The sequence below is a fragment of the Camelus bactrianus genome, chromosome 22 (genome assembly GCF_048773025.1).
Source record: "Camelus bactrianus isolate YW-2024 breed Bactrian camel chromosome 22, ASM4877302v1, whole genome shotgun sequence".
NCBI lineage: Eukaryota > Metazoa > Chordata > Mammalia > Artiodactyla > Camelidae > Camelus > Camelus bactrianus.
This window is the reverse complement of record NC_133560.1, coordinates 194,490-213,787: the sequence shown is the minus strand read 5'-3', so window position 1 is coordinate 213,787 and position 19,298 is coordinate 194,490. Positions and strand designations below refer to the sequence as shown.

General features: G+C 47.7%; 1 protein-coding gene and 1 pseudogene across 2 annotated transcripts in view; both read left to right on the top strand.

The window, feature by feature from the left end:
* LOC141574617 (adhesion G protein-coupled receptor B1-like) overlaps nt 1-5,022 on the top strand; it is a 28,775-nt gene extending 23,753 nt beyond the window's left edge. Inside the window, exon 2 of one of the 2 annotated variants that reach the window (XM_074350055.1) lies at nt 4,933-5,022. The gene's annotated coding sequence lies outside the window, so the exon portion shown is untranslated. Of the gene's footprint in view, nt 1-2,488; nt 2,553-4,932 lie in introns of those variants that run through there. The other variant, XM_074350054.1, reaches the window with a different exon arrangement.
* Nucleotides 5,023-8,770: 3,748 nt separating this feature from the next.
* LOC141574616 (adhesion G protein-coupled receptor B1-like) lies at nt 8,771-17,592 on the top strand (annotated as a pseudogene).
* The last annotated feature ends 1,706 nt before the right edge of the window (nt 17,593-19,298 follow it).

Here is a 19,298-nt window from a genome sequence, read left to right as displayed (position 1 = left end):
AATCTTACATGTTGCTTTTATGGAATAAAAAGTTGAGTGTGTACACATATATATACTTATGTATAATATATATTTTATAACATATAAATACATGTATTAAATGGAATATATATATATATATATATATATATATATACCATTCAGTATATCACAGTAATTAATGACCATGGAGAAAATTAGTTTTCTCACATAAAGATAGCCTATCAATAGCTTTCTTTCTGGAATACAATTTTGAAAATGTTTAACCTTAATTAGACCACTAATGCAGGTTGACGGGTGATTGCACAGATCTTAGGAGCAGTGATAAAGACCACTATCAGAAAGTGTAATTGCCTTAACTTCAGTCTAAATGAGACAGTTTGGTCCTTTTACGGTTTATCAGTTTGTAACATCTTTCATAAAGTTAGTAAATTGACTTTTTCAAGGATGTATTGTTCTTGAGTATCCTGAGGGTGAATATTACCTATTTTCCCATGGCAAGAATATCCTGTAGGAGTTGCATTGGACAAATTAGCTGAACTTCAGCTTTTCTTTACCTACTGTGCTTTCTGTCTCCTTTTCAGATTTGAGGGGCTTTTGCATGTCTTTCTTGGCTCAACAAGTGACAGGTGTATTGTCCAGCCATGTTTTTGTCCCTTTAATTATGGAATCTTGCTATTTAAAAGAAATCTCACACACACGCATACAATTCTTCCCAAATACGTCACACCAATACCAAATTTTTTACATGATAAATAGAGATAGTACGTCCTGGGACTTGTGAACAGTGAACACTGTGACGTGCTCTCTAACAAACTAACTTAGTCAAACTGATGTCTTGCTGCCGCCCACTGAAGTCCTGTGGGCTGTGTTCTGCCTCTTTCGTTTTAAAATTTGCAGTCATTCCCAATGTATGTAAAGTTTCTACTCTGAGAAAAGTGCACATGTTCCTTCATTTTTAGGGGTAGACATTTAGCCAGCCACTGAAAGTAACATAAAACTAAGGCAAAATACAATCATTCAACACCGGAATTTGGATTTGTTGAATGATGTGTAAACATATTGGCATCATTCCTGCCGTGGCAAAGCACCACAGAAGCCAGCTTGTAAGTGGGTGACATGCTCGTGTGTTATCAGAGAACAGCTGGTTGGAGCTGGAATGGTCCGGGGCAGCTCTGTGACATTTCTGGGAGAGTAGAACCCAAATGGCCACCTCGTTTGTGGGCGTGTAGAGACCACGGGGAGTTGAGAATTACACTTAGCAACAAGAATGTATCTTGTTCAGGACAGTGAAGAGTGTGACGTAGCTGAAGGAAAGGAGCTACACAGGGAAACAGTGACGACTGATGACTAGGGCAGGTTGCATTGCGGAGGCTCTTAAAAAAGAAATGTCTCTGAAAACCAAATCTAAAGATCCATTGAAACTCAGTGAAGGATTTTGAGTAGGTGAGTGAACGGGTAAAATTAAGACTTAAGATAAGTTGAGAGCAGTGCTTACTAAGACGTCTTCCCAGGATCGTAGATCACCAATTTCTCCAAAAGGCTCTCCCAGGTCAAATCAATGGGAAAATACTGGGCATCTTTACATGTTAATGGGCATTTTGATGTCCCAAAGGAAAAGACAGCATTTCCCAAACCTATTTGAGCATGAAACACTGTCTAGGAAAACAGTGCAGGGACCACGTATTCCATATACTTGTGCCTTTGTGTCTACGAACTGATTTATGTAAGATGGGTACTGGTGTATAATTTTAAATAACTCACTTGATTTACAACTTAATTCGTCGTTCCCAAATTCGTAGCAATGCAAGACCTCTCCGTTTTCTCCATGAGTGTGTCTGTGCTTTGGAGTCTTCTACTGCCAAGGAGTTAGGAGGTGGTGGGATGTGGAATGACGCTTACCTGGCCCTCTGTGTCGCCTGCGTACACTGGGCACCCGCTGAGCTGTCCTGGTTGCTGTCTGGTCCTGGGGAGCCGGCCTGCGCAAGTGTTGCTGAGACCTGGCTCATCACATCCAGTGATGTTATTCCTTCCCTTCCATTCTGAGACTGATGGGAACCATTTCCCTGATCTGTTCCATGTTGAGGTGCAGGAAGTTCTGTGTGGCTCCACCAGGCTCGGTCTCAGAGATGCGAGTTCGCTGTTCTGTGAGGGCTTCCTGATTCCTCTTGTTTTCTATGCAGGAAATGGTGCCCATGTCCTGTACACCTCATTGCTCTGGGCTTTCCCCATGAGATTCCCACCTAAATCTTTCTGCCATGAATTGTTCTTGTTTCCTACAAAACTGAGTGTTTAAAACTCATAGGCAATAAGCAGCTCTGTTATTTCTCATATTCTTCTGTAACTTCTGTTCTCTAAGGAATGATCTGTCTCTTAAAACAGGGAGTAAGATAGAGGCAAGAAATATGTGGGGCGAAAAAAATCAATGATTATTTCAAAGATACTCCCTACCAAACTTCTCAATACCGTGTGTCGCAGAGCCGTTCACTGAGCTGTTGTGTCCGTTCAGCCCCCAGCAGGTTATAGAGATGCTGCCAGGCGTGGAATGCTGCCGCCTAGAAGAAACCGTTCAGGTAAGACCAATGGTGTACAGGAGGCAAGAGTCAACTTCCCTTAATCATTCACCATTGTATAAATGAGCAAAGGGAGACTCATATTAAATTACCTGCTTAAGTTTATACCTGGTCAGTGCTAGCACCTGAGATTAAACCCAGTCTGACTCCATGGTGCATGGTCTCCATTGCTGTGATAAATTTCTCCTCATCCGTGTTTTTAGTTTGCTGTTTTTCCACATCCTTGCGTGTTCCTAATATTTAGACGTCTTAAGTCTTTTTTTATTTATGGAACGTGACACGTAGCCTTGTTGTTTTAGGCTTCTTAATTTCTGCCAGTTCTGATGGCTCTCACTGATCACTCGTGACACTGCATCTCTTTCCATGTGTTTAATGACACGTTGGGTTTTCTTTTCCCTGAACTATCTGTTCACATCATTGGCCTGTTTCCCTAGTGAGGATTTGCCCTTTGTACTGATTTCTCAAAGTTCTTGTTATTTCTGGGTTTCTAATGCTAAGTGCTCTTTTATGTTGGAGATGCCTCTTTCCATGCTATTATGGCGTATTTTTTAAATTTGTTTTCAGTGATTTCCATTTTAATTTATCAGTATTTTCCTTTAACATTAAAGTTTTGTGTGTGTGACTTTTATTTCCATTGCTACTTTAATGGCATAAAGGATATCCTTGTATATGAGTTTTATAGTTTGGCTTCTTACATTTTATCTGGAATTTATTTTTGTAAACAGACCAAGAGAGGGATTTATATATTTTTTCCATGTGGATGACTGATCTTCCACGTGCCAGTTTATTGTCCGTCCTTCCCTTATTTTTACTGCCACACACCAAACTCCCAAATATACGTAGATGTTTCTGTGGATTCTGTTCTGGGTTTTTTTGGTCGTTTTTCTTTCCTTATACTAATACCGCAGATTTTAATGAAAACAGCTTTAGAGTAAGATTTATGAGTTGAAAGAATATTCTTCCCTCGTCATTCTTTTTCTTTAAAACCCTTTGGCTGTTCTTGACCTCTTACTAATTCATATCAATTTAGGAATCACATTGTCACATACCTTTATAAATAATACATTTTCTAGGATTTTGATGAAGAAATGCATTGAGTTTATAGATTCATTCCAGGAGAATTGACATTTTATGGTATTGTTTTCACATCCAGGACCATGATTGCCTTTTAAAAACGCCCTTTGTGCACTTTGGTGAGGCTTTGTCACTTTATATTTTACTTGTCTCTTGCATATTTTCTTAAATTTGTTCCCAGATACTTACACTTCTTGTTAACATTCTAAAGGACATTTGTTGAAATGACATTTTTTACTGATTACTGTTGGTGCATGTTACTAAGTTTAGCATGTTGTTTTATATCTAGCAACGAGGCTGAAGTATTTTTTCATTCAAATAGTGTCTAGATTTTTATTATAACCATAATATTTTGTGTGAGAACCATGGTAGTTTTTCCCTTTCCAGTCTTACGCTTTTTTCAGTCTCCTGGCAGAGGTCTAGGAGCTCTGGGGTTTTATTGAAAAGAGGCAATGACAGTGTGCACTGTCGTTCCTGATTTAAAAGTGAATGTGTCTTAACGTTTTATGTTAAATATGGTTTTTATTGTAGGATTTTGATAGTATTTTTTAATTAAATTAAAGAAGTTCCATTCCCAGTTTGAGTTAGAGTGTTTCATATTGTTTTTATTTTTGTCGAGAACGGGTGCTGTGCTGCATTTTATCAAGTGATTTTTTTCTCTATTTATTGAGATGATCACATCTTTTCCTTCTTTGATCTGTTAACCTGTTCGTGTGTTATTTGTGCTTCTCTTTTTCCTTAGTAAGAAAGTATTATTCTACTTTGTTAGTCTTTCCAAAGACTGATTGGGGATTTTTTAAAACCTCTGTTGTTTCTCTGTTGATTCTGTGGCATTCTTTTCTGTAGTTATTTTCTTTGTTTTATCGTGGCTTAATTGGTATTTCTCCTTTACTCCCTAGAAACTTAGTTTACGAATTTTTATTGCGATCCCATAGGCTAATGTGTAGTGGCTTCATTGTCATTTTGTTCTAAATATTTTGTGTGTAGTTACACTTGTCAGTTTCTGGTGTATATTATTATTGTTTATATATTCATGTTACCTTTTCTGCAGTGGGTACACATAATTCAGGTGCACAAACAACTTTTAAAGTGGAAAAAAAATGAATGACCTTGATTCAGTTAGAGTCCCAAATGGGCCGCTCCAAGACTAGAAAGTCAAATATTTGCATATTATACTGTAAAGTAGCATACTTCTAGGGTTTGAATTCATTTTTTATTATACAGGGATTTTTTTTTTCCAGTATTAATAAAATCTTCTGACTCCGTGAACAAGATTTGTGAAGGTTTGTCATTTCCTTTTTCCTAGATTACTCAGAAGTATCAGCTTCATGAAGTCACTGCCTAACTATTTGAAAAGAAAGCAGATATTCTTGGTGCCTTTTTAATAATGCTAGAGGTAAGATTTTACACTGTGTACTTTGTCATGTTTCTATCTAGCCCTCTATCCATTTATCAGTCCCATCTTTTTTTATTTGATGTATAAAACTGTAAGTTTTCATCATTCCATCTTAATTTCTTATGTCTCAAAGTAACTTGCAGACAGGGTACATTTTATCTGTAAATATTTCTATCACATGTGTCATTGACTAGAGCTGCTTTCTCTGTGGCATTTTTTTGAGGTAAAATAACCGTACGCAATGCATAAGTTTTAATTGTGGCATTTATTGAGTTTTAACAAATGCATACACCTGTGTAACCCTAGTCCCCAACAAAATAGAGACCATTACCTTCAACCCAGGAAGTCCCTTCACAGTCAGTCCCCACTTCATCCCCCAGAGATAACCACACTTCCGGGTTTTTTTCCATTGTGGGTGAGTTTTGCCTGTTTTATTCATTCATTTTAGTGGAATCATTCAGTAGCTACTCTAGTAGAATTCTCCTTTGACTCAGCGTAATGGTTTTGAGGCTTATCTCTGTCACTGCACGTGTCAGTCCTTGTGCCTGTTACTGCTGCGCACTGTTTAACTGTAGGAAGACAGCACCGCTTCGCCGTTCTCCTGGTGACTGACACCCGGGCTAGTTCCAGCTTCTGACTATTCCGAGTACAGTTGCTGTGACCACGCTTGTACGGAAATGCTCTCCTTCCCCTGCAGTCACTGCCAAGGAGTGGGGCTGGGATATCGCAGGGTAGGCGTCGGTTCAGTTTTGTAAGCACTTAGCAGGCATTTTTTCCAAAGTGATTGTGGCATTTCACGTTCCACCAGAGATGTATGAGAGTTGTGGTTGCTCCGCATTCTCACCAACAGTTGGTGTCCTATCAGTTTTTCAAAAATTTTCTTCTATTCTTTTAATTGTTGTAAAATGACAAAGTTTATTACCATTTCAGTGGCATTAAGTACATTCACATTGTTCTGCAGCCATCACCACCTTCCATCTCCAGATCTTTTTGAACTTCCCAAACTCATTAGGTAATTACTCCCATTCTTCACTGCCCCTGGCAACCACCATTCTACTTTAGACTCTATGCATTTGATTACTCTAGAGACTTCATATAAGAGGAATTGAACAGTATTTGCATTTGTCTTTTTTTTTTTTTTTTTTTTTGGTGGTGATAGGTAATTAGGTTTGTTTATTTATTTATTTTTAAAGAAGGTCTTGGGGATTGAACCCAGGACCTTGTGTACGCTAGGTATGTGCTCTACCACTGGGCTATGCCCTCCACAGAATTTGTCCTCTGTTTCTAGCTTATTGCACTTAAACCATAAGATCTTCAAGATTTATCCATGTTGTGGCACATAAGAGAATTTCATTCATTTTTTAAAGCTAAGTAATACTCCACTTTATGTATACACTACATTCAGTTTTTCCATTCATCCATCCAAGGGCACTTGGGTTGCTCCCACCTTTTGACTCTTGTGAATAATGCTGCTATGAACATGAGTGTGCAAATATCTTTTTGAGTCCCTGCTTTCAGTTCTTCTGGGTATACACTGAGAAGTGGGATTGCTGGATTAAGTGGTAGTTCTATTTTTAATTTTTTAAGGAACCACCATATCATTTTCCATAATGGTATATCATTTTACATTCTCGCCAGCAGTGCACAAAGGGTTGCAAGGCTCTACGTCTTCACTGACACTTGTCATAGTCTGTTTTCTTGATAGTGCTCAGCCTAGTGGGTGTGCGGTAGCATCTCAGTGTAGTTTTGATAGGCATTTCCCTAATGATTAGTGATGCTGAGCATCTTTTCTTGGCCTTATTGGCCATCTGTATGTCTTCTTTGGAGAAGTGTCCATTAAAATCCTTTGCCCACTTTTGAATTGGATTGTTTTCCTATGACTTGATGTTTTCAAATAGCCCTCCTGAGGTTCAGAGAATCACTTGGTAGGTGATTTTTAGATTGTCTTACCCTTTTAACACACTGACACATTTCTTGGACTCCTTAGCCCACACATTTCTTCAAATACCTTTACCGTAATTCTGTGTAGATTATTTGTTTTTGGAACTTCCATAAATGCTTGGTTGGCTTTTTGATATTTAGTTCAGCTAAACCTTAATTACTATTTTTGTACTGTCAGTATGTGTTCAGCCAATTTGGCTGTTAGGTTTGTTGCATTTATTGCATTTTTATTTTTCAATTTATTGTTATGAAAGTAATTTCTGCAGACATTACATGAAAGATTGAGGGAAAAGTAGGAAGAATGCTTCCCCAAGATCACTGTAGTGATTTGTGGGTGATATATGTCTGAAGAAGTCAGTTCGTTGAATTCCAGTGAAGTTAAATTTCTCAGTAATAGTCTCGTAATTACCACTTAGTGTCAGATCCAATTCTGACTGTATACTTAGAGTTCTGGAGTATTTGCTAATTACAGGGCACTGTCCTAGTTCCTAAGGGTTACACACAGATGGCTAAAACAGTCGTCACCCAAAGAACTGCAGTCTCTTGAAGGAGACAGATAATGTAAATTAAAACTTGTAATGCAGGTAGAATTGTGTTTTACAAAAGAGGTACAGTGAGAGTGGCAAAGGATGTGGGAAATTAGGGAATTATTTGTAACTGATGGATCAGAGGTACTTTCATGGAAGATGTGATGTTGAAACTAAGACTGGAATGATGAATAGGAATTTGAGAAGAAGCAGCAAGGGAAATGTCCTGTAGGTTGAGGGGGAACATGATCGTGAAAGCTCCTGGCTGGTCCCCTCTGGGAGCAGGAGATGACCCAGCGATACAGGAGTGGGAGGTGAGAAGGTGTAGCAGAATGTTTCCTGTGTTTACTTAGGGTCAGAGGTTGGCTGACATTCTGCTTTTAAAAAAATAGGCGTCTTCGATGGCTTTTGTGAGACCGATGTGTTTGGCTTTGTGTTGACGAGAGCTCTCGTGTTGGTATAAAAGGGAATGAGGAGGCAGGATTTGGACAGTGTAACGAAGGGGCGGCTGTAGGAGTGCAGTCGAGGTGTGGAAGGGCCCCCGGGGTGAAAGGAGTGGGCGTATGAGAACTCGGTGGTAGAAATAACAGCATGAACAGTTTGAATGTGCGGGTGAGGGGCAGACAGGAAGGCGTCACAGATGGCGGAGATTTATAAACGGGCTGACTTAAAGTGTTAACCTGTTAATATGTTATGTGTGCTTCTCTATTTTCTTAGTAGGAAAGTGGTATTCTACTTAATCTTTTCAGAGACTAATCGGGGATTTTTTAAAACTTCTGTTGTTTCTCTGTTGTTTCTTTCTATGACATTCTTTTCTGTACTACTTTTCTTTCTTTTATCATAGCTTAATTGGTATTTCTTCTTTACTCACTAGAAACTTTCAGTTTATGAATTTTTATTGAGGTTCCACAAGCTAATGTGTACTGGTGTCATTGTCATTTTGCTCTAAATATTTTGTGTATAGTTATACTTGTCAATTTCTGGTGTATACTCTTATTGTTTATATGTTCATGTTGCCTTTTGTGTCGTGGATACACATAATTCAGGTGCATAACAACTTTTAAAATAAAAAAGTGGAAAAAAATGAATGACCCTGGTTCAGTAGTGTCCCAAATGGGCCACTCCAAGACTGGAAAGTCAGATGTTTGCACATGATACTGTAAAGTAGCGTACTACTAGGGTTTGAATTCATTATTTGTTAAGTTTTTTTTCCCATCTTACTAGGATCTTCAGACGCCAGGAACAGGATTTGTGAAGGTTTATCTTTTATTTCCTAGATTACCTTAGAAGCATCAACTTCATGAAGTCACTGCCTTTCTATTAGAAAAGAAAGATGTTCATGGTGCCTTCTTAACCAGGAGGCCCCCCACGCCCAGCTCCTGCTGTGCCTAGAAGACCTGTCAGGAAGGACGCCAGGAGGGGGCTGCAGAACAGTGACCGACCTTGGGTCACTGCTGGGCCCAGGCAGCAAGAAGCAATGAGTCCCTGTGGGCAGGAGGCCGGCATGTGCACGGACAGCAGAGCAGAGGTGCTGGCACCAGGAGGCCGGGCGGGCACTGGGGTGCAGACTTCAGTCTCCCCTCTCCACCCAGTGGCCTAGCTCTCCGTGGGGCGATGGCCGGCCAGGGGCTTTAGGAAGAGTGGGAAAACTGAAGTTAGAGGCAGAAGGAACTTCCAGGGTTCACGTGGGGGCGAGTCCAGGGTGGGTGGTGCTGGCTTCCTGAGGCCAGGACAGCTCTGCTGCGTCCCCGCTCACCCGGGCCAGGAGCACCCCCTCCCCCGGGTGTGAGCGGTTGGCACACGGCCAGCACCCTCTCCGTGAGCAGGGCAGGTCACCCCAGGGTCACGAGATTGGGGTCAGTCTGTGAGTTCAGGGGTGGGTACTCCCGCCTCCTCACTGTGACCCTGTCTGAGCCTCAGTTTCTTCACCTTGAAATGGGGGAAGGGTAACAGTGCCAGCCTGGCCAAGGCAGGAGGCAGTGGTGGGTCCAGGCTTTAGCTCCAGTATAGTCTGGAGGGGTTAAGGGAGGAAGGGAGCTTCCTAGCAGGAGTGCAGGTGGGAGACTGGAGGGGCACCTGAGGGGCCATGTGACAGGCAGCGGGGTGGGTGGGGCAGAGAGGAGGCGGTTGGATGTCCAAGTTACAGCCAGAGACTGAGGTCTGACCCCACCCTCATCCTCCAAAGAATAGGTCACTCTTGATGTGAGGAGGCAGAGGTGGGAGGGATCTCTGCACTGACATGGGCTCAGGTCCAGAGAGCGGGGCTGCAGGGAGGCTGGGAGATGCCTGGAATGACCTTTCTCCTCTGCCCCACTGTCCTGGCTGGGTTTGTAGATCGTTCCCTGAAAGGTGGGGTTGGGGAGGGGTAAGGTCAGAGAGGCCCCGGAGGCCCAGAATGGTAATGGCCACCATGGGGCTTGCAGGCAGGCCCAGAGCCCATGGGGCCGTGCCAGTCTGTCCATCCAGATGGACACAGCTGAGGCTACTGTTGCCTGTGGCCCAGGTCTGGGCTGCCCCACTGCTCCCACCCAGGCCTAGGTGGGAGAGGGCATGCCAGGCCCCTGGCTTCCTGTCACCCCCTGCCCTTGCAGGTGAACACACTGGCAGATGGCAGACAGGTGCACAGAGCAGGTGCTTGAGAGCAGGGCCAGAGCCTGTGTCAGGGCCCCAAGCTCGGGGTGGGCACTGCCCCCAGCATGCCGGAGTCCCAGCTTCCCCACGGGGCTCACAGTCCCCTCTTCTGGTTTCTCTTCCAGCCGCTGCTGGCAGCCCCAGGCCGGCGTCTGGGCCCCGGATATTAGGAGTCACTGCTGCCCCCTTGGTCATCTGAAGCCCTCTCCTCCTCCTGCCTCGGCTCAGCGTCTTTGGGACGTAGCCCCAGCCTTGCCTCTGCATCCTGGCATGCCAAGGCCTGGCCCGTGCCTTCCTGCCCAGCCCGCGGAACCCCGGCAGCCCCTCCAGCTAGGCGCGGCCCCGGGTGCCCTTTGGATTTTCCATCCACTGCTGTTGCTGCTTCTGGGGGCACCAGGCTTGTGTGTCCTCGGGGGCAGACGTGGTTCCTGGGGCTGAGCCGTGTCCCATGCTGATGCAGGGCAGGTTCTTCAGGTACTTCTTGGAGGCTGCTGAGTTCCCTTCCAGCACCTCACGCTGCTCCTGGACGCTGCGCAACCCAGACCCGCGCCAGCACAAGCTCTACATGAGGGTGGCCAAGGCACCGCCTGCAGCAGCCCCGCCCGCATCCACACCTACCAGTTCGACTCCTTCCTGGAGTCCGTGCGCACCTACCTGGGCAGGGAGAGCTGTGATGAGGTGCTGAGGCTCTTTGACCCTTTGGGGCCCCTGGCCTTCCTGCAGGCCAGCAGGCAGTTCCTGCAGATGAAGGGACAGCAGCCTCCCCAAGACAGTGACTGCAGGCCCTAGAGTGTGGCCCTCCCACCCCAACAACGACCTCTCCGTGGAGCACCTGGTCACGGGCAACTGCAGCTGCAGCGACGTGGCTGGTGGCCCTGAGAACTGCCTCACCAGCCTGATCCAGGACCGGGGCGGGGATGCGCCCCAGGTGAGTGACCGGTGGGGAGAGGCCCAGGGGGCAGCCCTCTGGGCAGAGGGCAAGGGGGAGAGGGTGTCCTCTTCAGGCGTGCCCTGGCCACCCGTCCCTGAGGGCTCCCTCGGGGAAGCCAGTTGCACTGTGAGAATAGGGACCTGGGGTGCCTGCCTTAGGCCCCCAGGGCCAGGCATGGTGTGGCACACTGGGAGGTGCTTGCTGAGTGTGCAGGGAAGGATGGTCTGGTTTCTCCTGGGATAAGGGAGTGTTTCATTTCTGGCTGGGCGAAGGTCCCTCCTCTTCTGCAGGTAGGACGATTCTGATGGGCCAGCAGGCTGCCGTGGCCTGTGGCCAGGGTCTGCAGGGGCCTCCTGGGACTTGGGAGAAAAAATGAGAGTGGGCCGTCGGGAAGTGTGGTCAGGAGATGTCCTTTGGGGTTTGTACGTCTTGTGGCTGCACAAATCCTTACCGAGCAGCTAGTTCCTCAGTGCTTGCGAAGTGTTCTGGTGCCAGGGACGAGGTGCAGTGAAGGGGCGCAAGGAAAGCCCTTTGTGTCCTGGAGCTGCCTTCCGGGTCAGGGGAGGGGGAAGGTGTTAACAGCCAAACACAAGAAGCAGGGGTCAGGTGAAGGGTGGGAGTGTCCCTGCTGTGTGTCATCTGGAGTCAGTGGCTGTCTTGTTCAGGGGGCCGTGTTCAAGATGCTGGAAGAGGTGTGGGCAAGCCCTGTGGGTGTCGGAGGCAAAGGCAGGGGTACCTGTGTGCTGGGCGGGTCCCAGCAAGGAGGGGCTGGGGCACAGTCTGCCTTTTTAGCAGTTTGGTTTCCTTGGTGAGAAGGCCACCCCTACAGGAGGGCATGAGCAGTGGGCTGGGACCCCGGCCGGGCCTCCATGGCAGCAGGGCAGGTGGGGAGCCCCCCTTTGCAGAAAGCCCAGGATGTTGCAGGAGGCTGGAGCCTTAGCCAGGGCAGGGAGGGCAGCAGGTGCCAGGCTAGGCTTGGGCGTTCATGCTTACTGGCCGTCACAGGGCCAGGTGACATGGTCCAGGGCCCTTGGCCTCTCCTGAGCCAGTGGCACTGATGGGTTCCAAAGAATAGCCTCTGTAGAGGCACAGAATAAGCTAAGTGGGGTTACAAAGGAAGCTGGTTATCCTGGACCTGTTTCTATTGATGGCCCAGGCCGAGGACCCCCAGATTAGAAAGTTCTGTGAAGCAGCAAGGTGCCGGAGAGGATCAGGAGAGGAGGGAAGAGGTGGCCAGAGCCCTGGGAAGGGGGTGCAGGTGTGGCATCCAGGACACATCAGAAAATCCCCGTCTCCCGTCAGGGATCAGGGCCCCCAGGGCTGTTCAGGCTGGGCAAGGTGGAGGTCACTGTGACCTTGGCTGGGGCAGCTCCCCCTTCCCCAAGGCTGGCGTGCTGGCGGGAGTGGTCCTCAGCGGGTAGGGAGGAGGTGAATGGAACAGACTATAGACGGCTCTTTCGAGGAGCAGAGATGCAGGGCAGTGGTTGGTTTTGGAGGTGGGAGGGTGCAGGAGGACCAGGTGGGCAGTGGCCTGGCTGTGCATCTTATGTGGCAACACTCCAGTGGTCACCTGCTCCCTGAGGCTCGGTATCTTTGCCAGCAAAATGCCACCTGCTTTGTGGAGTGCTGGGTCACAGTGGACATGATGGCCCTGGGGCCTGGCCCACACTGGAGCTGGTCTGTGTTAGCATGAGGGCAGGGAGTGTGCTGAGGAGAGACCGGATAGACCCAGCGGTGCAGAGCTCTCTGGAGAAGATCAAGGAGGCAGGGCTGGTGTGATATGTGTGCTGTTGGTGCTGCAGAAAGCCGGCCCAGTCGGGAGGAAGGAGCAGGGTCTGAGGGGTAGGGGTGGAGCTGGTGAACTTGTGGATGCAAAGGATGTGAGTATGGAGGAAGGAGGTGGGTGGACCACTCCCAGATTCCTGGCTGGCACTGAGGTCGTCAGCCAAGGTGGTGAAGCAGTGGGAGGAATGTGCTGGGGAGGAAGATTCAGATGTCAGAGTGGGCTTGGATGTGAGAGGCCCACGGGTGGGAATGTCGTTGGAGGACGGAACTCTGGGACCTAGTGCCCCAGGATAGGACCAGGTCAGGTTCAAATCCCCGCCTGACACACACACACACAGTGAGTGTCCCTGGGCCCAACCCATCAGCTCCTCCATCCCCTCAGACCCCTCGTCTTTAAAACTGAGAGTAAAAACATCTTTTTCCTTGCTTGTCATGAGGAATGAGAACTGGGGTGAAAGTGTTTCTAAGCAATGTTACTGATGAAAAGTCACCTGTATCTTTGTTCATTATCTGATAGGGAATCTTGAGGGCTGGGGCAGGGAGAGGGAGGTTAGGAGATGGGGTTGGGTACCATGGCCGTGCGCAGAGATTCTGAGAATGGTAATGCTGGGGAGTGGTGCTGGAAGGGGGCGGGCAGAACTGCACCTGTGTGTGTGTGTGCACGTACTTGTGCTCCTGCATCCATGTGTGTGTACGTGCGCTGTGTGTTGTGCGAGCATGTCTGTCTTCGTGCATCCATGTTTACAAGTACTGTGTGTGCATGTACATGGCATGTGTGTGTGTATTCACATATGCATTGCCAGCATATATCGTGTGTGCAAGGGGTGTGTTTGCGTGTGTGCAGTGCATGGGGCACGTGTGTGCACATGGTCATGCCTGCCCCCTTCCAGCATGTCGGTATGTGCACGTGTGCATTGGGTTCTTCTGTGCATGTGTGTGAGCGTGGGAGGTACTCGTGTCCACCGTGTATGAGTGTGTGTGTAGGCTGATTTCAGTAGTTGTGACAAAGCGCGTGTCAAAGCTGTGTGGCAGGGCTGGGGGTCTTGGGGGAAGATGGCTCGCAGGGCCCGAGGGCTGGGGCTGCCACAGTGTGAAGTGGGGAGCTCGGCTGCAGGACAGGACACGGTCACCCAGGCCCAGGGTCAGCTCAGACCCCCATGCGTGTGCCCGAGACTCCGAAGGCCTTGATGCTCTGAGACCTTGGGAATGAAAATCATCTTGGTGGTGGTGACAGCAGCCGCGTCTGTGTCTCCTTTGTGCAGGAATCACCACTTGTTAACCAGTTTACTCCTCCCAGCAGCCAGGTGGCCACCTGCGCAGGGCCTTTGCATGGGCTGTTCCCCACTCTGGAACACTCTTCCCCACGTGCCCACGGGGCCACTTCCCTCAGCTTGCTCGTGCCTTGGCCGCCCTGAGCCCCTGACCATGCTGCTTCAAGTGGCAGCAGCCCCAGCCACACTCTCACTGTATCCCGTGTCTTTTTCTCTTCCCACATGGCATCGCCTGTGAATACTGGATAATTCCCGCGTCCTTCTTCTCTGTTCTTCCACGATGTACCCCCCAACAGCAGGGAAGTTTGCCCTGCTGGCTGATGAAACCTGGTACACAGCAGGCCCTGCATTAATACTTATGTAGTGCAATGAGGCACAGAGGTTAAACAGCAGTCAAGGTCACACAGCTTGTAAGGGGGAGACAGAGGTAAGAGTCAGCTCTTGTCAGCTGGTGGTCCCACCCACCTGGGGTGTCTCCTGCCCAGCACTCTACTGGGAGAGTGTGTGTGTGTGTGTGTGTGTGTGTGTGTGTGTGTGTACAAATGTGTGTCAGGGTGGGTTGGCATGCAGACTAGAGAGGTCCAGCAGTCATTCAGAAGACACACAGCTGAGCTAGGCAGGTGCTCGTCCCAGTTCTTGCTGTCTGATCCTGTGCCAGGGAGCTTCGCCCCTCACACTGCCGAGGGGAGGCTGTGTCACCTGTGTCCCTCCATCCCCAGCCAAGCTGGGAGTCAGCAAGAGGCCCAGGCCAACACGTGGCCTCTTTTTAGCCCTGCCACCACCCGGCCTGTCCAAATGCCACGTGGCCACATCACATATCTGTCTGGCAAGTGTTTCTCTGGCCAGAGCAACTGTCCCCTCTCCTCCACCTCCACCCCTACCTGGGGGCCCCTGTGCAGCTGCCCTCCTGCTCCCCCGGCGTCTCAGTTCTGCGTCCCTCTCCCTCTTATGGTAGTCTTTTGTGCATTTTCCTACCCCTGGCCAGATGGGCCAAGTCAGGACCCATGGGTGCTGGGGTGGGTGGGACTGGGGACTTGGTGGGGGAATTAAGAGAGCCGTCCTGTCACCTGTGGTCCTCATTTGGACATCCATGCAAGGGGCTGAGGAGGAACTCCCATGCCCCAGGACAAGCCATAACTTCAGAGGCCCTGGACCACGCCCTGGATGCCTGGGGAACCAGCCTGGTGGGCTAGGGCCGGGCAGGAATGGACAGGGGCTGACCCATTGCCTCTGCTGCCCCACCTGCTGGGCTGGGGAAGAGCTCTGCCCAGGGAGCAGGAAGGCCTAGCAGGATGCGGGTCTCTCCCAGGGCCCTCATCCCGGCCCACTGGGGCCCCAGGGACGAGAGAGGCCACAGCCTCCATTCTGGGGCACCAGGGTGGAAGGAGGCTGGGAGCCCTCTCACAATGTGCCATCTCTCCTGGGTGGCCAAGGCTGCCTGGCCACCATTAATTGGCTCTATTCATCCTGTAATGAGATGGAAATGAGGCTTCCAGACAGAGGGGGCATTGAGCCAGCGAAGAATGGCTGCTTCCTTCTGGGCCTGGAGGGCAGCCCACCCCCAAGCCTTGCCCACTCCTCTCCTGCCCCGTCATAGCCCACCCAGCCCAGGAGCACTGTGCCCACTCAGCAACTCACCCGGTTGTAGATGCATCGGTCTGAATAACATTTGTCGGGTCAACTGTGAGTGGGACACACGTTAATGACACAACGATAACAGAAATAGAAGCCACCACTCGCTGAATGCCCCTCCGTGTTGGGAGCGTGGCCAAGGTCAGGGGGCAATCTGTGACTTGGATCAGGGCTCAGTACGAGATGGGGAGCAGCCACCACTCGCTGAGTGTACCTCCGTGATAGAAGCGCAGCCAAGTTCGGGGTGCAGTCTGTGACCTGGATCAGGGCTTGTCTGTGATGGGAGCCAGGCACCCTGTGTCCAGTATCAAAAGTCAGTCTGTGATGCAGATCAAGGCTCAGTGTGTGACCAGGGTCATGTCTAGGCCTCGGGGTCAGTCTGTCCTCTGAGCTGGTGGCCCCCTGCCTGGCCTCTCCTGATCTGACTCCTCTCCATACACCGTTACAGTGGTTCCCGTTTATATACTGAGGGCGATGGAGAGCGTACAGCAGACACTGGAAGGACATGGAAGTAAGAAGGCAGAAAGATTTAGTTTTTTCATGATGCGTTTTGCTTTTCAGTATAAAGGCCATATAGGCCTGTTAAAGAAAATTTGGGACATTAATAATGATGGAAGAGAAATGTAACGATTGCCCATAGTTTACCACCCAACCCTCATCAGTTAATATTTTAGTGTATGAAATAAAAAATGTATAGTGACATTCTTCTGAAATGATAACTTCAGGATTTATAAGTGTGTATACAGTTATCAGTATTCTCTGTCACTGACAGAAGTTCATGAGCTTTACTTTCTGCTTGATAAATTTGTGTGAAGCAGTATTTTGTCAGTGGCTTTCAGTGTCAGTTGTTGAAATCTATTGGTCACATTACCTGATAGCACATTTCTCTATTTGCTGGTGAAGTACTTTTTGGTGTTGAAAATCTGTGCTTTCATTTGCTGTTAACATGTTGAGAAACCAGTTCAGAGTGGTTTTATAGTTCTTTGCAGTATTGTTTAAAGGGTTTGGTGCATACCTCTAAATTTTTTTTTGGCTTAAAAATACACGTGCTGATGGCTAAAAGAAAGCAAGTGTGGATGACTTCTTTTGGCAAAAGATTAGTAGTCTAGAAAAGTGATGTTACTGGCTAAACTGGAGTTTGGGGTTAATACATGGATTTAATTTGCATGTCTTTCTAAGTCCCTATTTGGGTAGTTAATTGAGAACTGAGTGTATCTTTAATTTCTCCCTGTTTGCCTTTTCCTTTAATCAGACGACCTTCAGTCTCTGTCTATTGAATGAGAAGAAATGAATGATTGAAACTGGCTAACCTAGCTGCCCGGATTAGATGGGCATCCTCGGTGTTGTCAGTTCTCATTTAGAGGTGGAGATGATAGAATCCTCTTGTCTCTCTCTCCATGACCTGTGCTGGAAAGCTGAAGCTTCTTTTCTGATTTCTTGCCCTTGTCCCTTGTCCCTTTATGGCCAACCCAGTACTGCTGCCTTTACTAGCTTGTTTTTATTGGCACCAACTTAGCTTCCGTAGAGACCAAGGCCCTAATTGGCTAAGTTTGGCTAAATTTGTATTTGGAGAGTTTTCATCTGTTTTGTGTGTAGATAATCCAAAGTTTAAGGAAGTCAGTATTTCTCCTACTACAGAGCAGAAGTTTGGGATAAGTGATAGCTTGACATGTGTAAATAGACATAAGAAATCTGTGTTGCCTTTTCTTTTCTCAGTGGTGAGAGGACTGGCCAGAAATGTCCAAGTGTACAATCCACCAAACAGCGGGCACGTTGGCTGGACCCCGCCCCTGGCCGGTGCAGCAGCGCCGCGTGTGTGCGCTCCCCTGGCTGGCACGAGGCCCCCGGAACCTGTAAGTACTGTTGTCGGCTCAGAGCTGGCAGAAGGATTTTGTAGATTTTACGGCACCTCCTGCTGTGGTTGTGGCGCAGGGCAGTAGATGAGTTGGTGTGGCCCTGGGTCACGTGCACCCTCATTTCCTGATGAACTTAGTCTCGTTTGTGTCGTGCTTGGCAGCCAGTGAGAACGCAGGCCACAAACATGCCCGTGTACAATGCTTAAGTGATTGCTTTTGATGAAGTAAATCATAAGGGTATGAACTGTAGGGTTAGTAAGCAAAAATGAATTTGGGGAAAATGTACATTAGCTGTATATGAGTTAAAAAAAACCCAGTAGTAAATCCAAATCATTCACAGACCTTGTCAATATGGGCTTTCATTGTAACACACACGTCTGTGTTAGGAACCTACCTGAAAGTTTGCCTTCATTGGCTCTTAACAGATTGCCAGTCTACCTTAGTACCATTCCATTTTCTAAGTAGATTAATAATACAGAGAGCAGAAATTACTAATTTGAGTAGGAAGAGTATCAGAACATCTGAGGAAAAGTAAACTTACAAGACTTTACAAAAAGAAGCAGGGACCATGAACAAAGATAAACACAACTTGAGCCTGTCCGAATGTTGATTTGCATCCTGTGTGTGGCAGGACGTGTTCAGACAACACCGCTCTTATCCACTGCCTGGAGTAGCTATTTTAATAGAGAAATCTCTCCCCGAGAAGTGTATCTTAGGTGTACATGGCGCTAACACTTGGGATGCTTTGGGGTCACTATCATAAGCCCTGGATGTTGTATGTGAGAACCTTCCCCAGGAACCTAAATGGGAGGTTGTTGAAGTTGCTAAGGGTCAAGTGTGAGCTCACCCTTAATGGAGAGGGAATTTACGAGGGTAAATTACATCTAACGCTGTGGCCTGGGTAGATCTCACGAGGTAGTGCAGAGGTTGACTTCTGCTGTGTCTGGGCTCAGCCCTTTACTATAAGCATTATAATACTGGCTAATAAAAGGCTCGGTAAGCATTTGGGTTGTCGTCAGACAGAATTTGTCAGGTCCTCCCCTCTAGATTGTGGTGCCAGGAAACACCCACATGGGGCACTTGGAGCAGCTGATTCCAGACGCACCCTATTCCAGGGACATCATTGCCCTCCACTCAGATGGAAGGGGAGTCCCAGCCCCACCCAGGGCCAAACGCATGAGGCTGAAATCCTTTCCACCCAGTTCCCTTGTGACTCAGTGAGGAAGGCTGGACAGGTGGGTGGTGAGGGAGGGGTGCTGAAAGCTGCCTCCACCTTGCGCAGGTGAGGGGAGGCCTGGCGCCTACTTCTGCCCGGGTTCCCCATGTTCACATTGAGGTTGAAGGCCCTGTGGGCTGAGTGAGTGTCACTGGGCCATTTTCTCATCAGGAACCTTTGTTAAGGAAGTTTCTTCCCTTCTCCTGCCCTGCGGTGGGTCTTCTCACCAACTGGGCACTTTTGAAATGTGAGGACTTGGCCTCTCTGTTTCATTCAACAGGAAGCGGTCAGAGTAGCTGAAATCCCTTTCTCTCCCAGTCTGTACATTGAGTTTCCAACCTAGTCTCTGTCCCTGAAAGATCAGCATGTAACCAAAGCTCTGAATGGAGCACTTTTTTTAGCACTTTTTTTTTTTGTTGAATTATGGTCAGTTTAAAACTTTGTGTCAATTTCCAGTGTAGAGCACAATTTTTCACTTACACATGA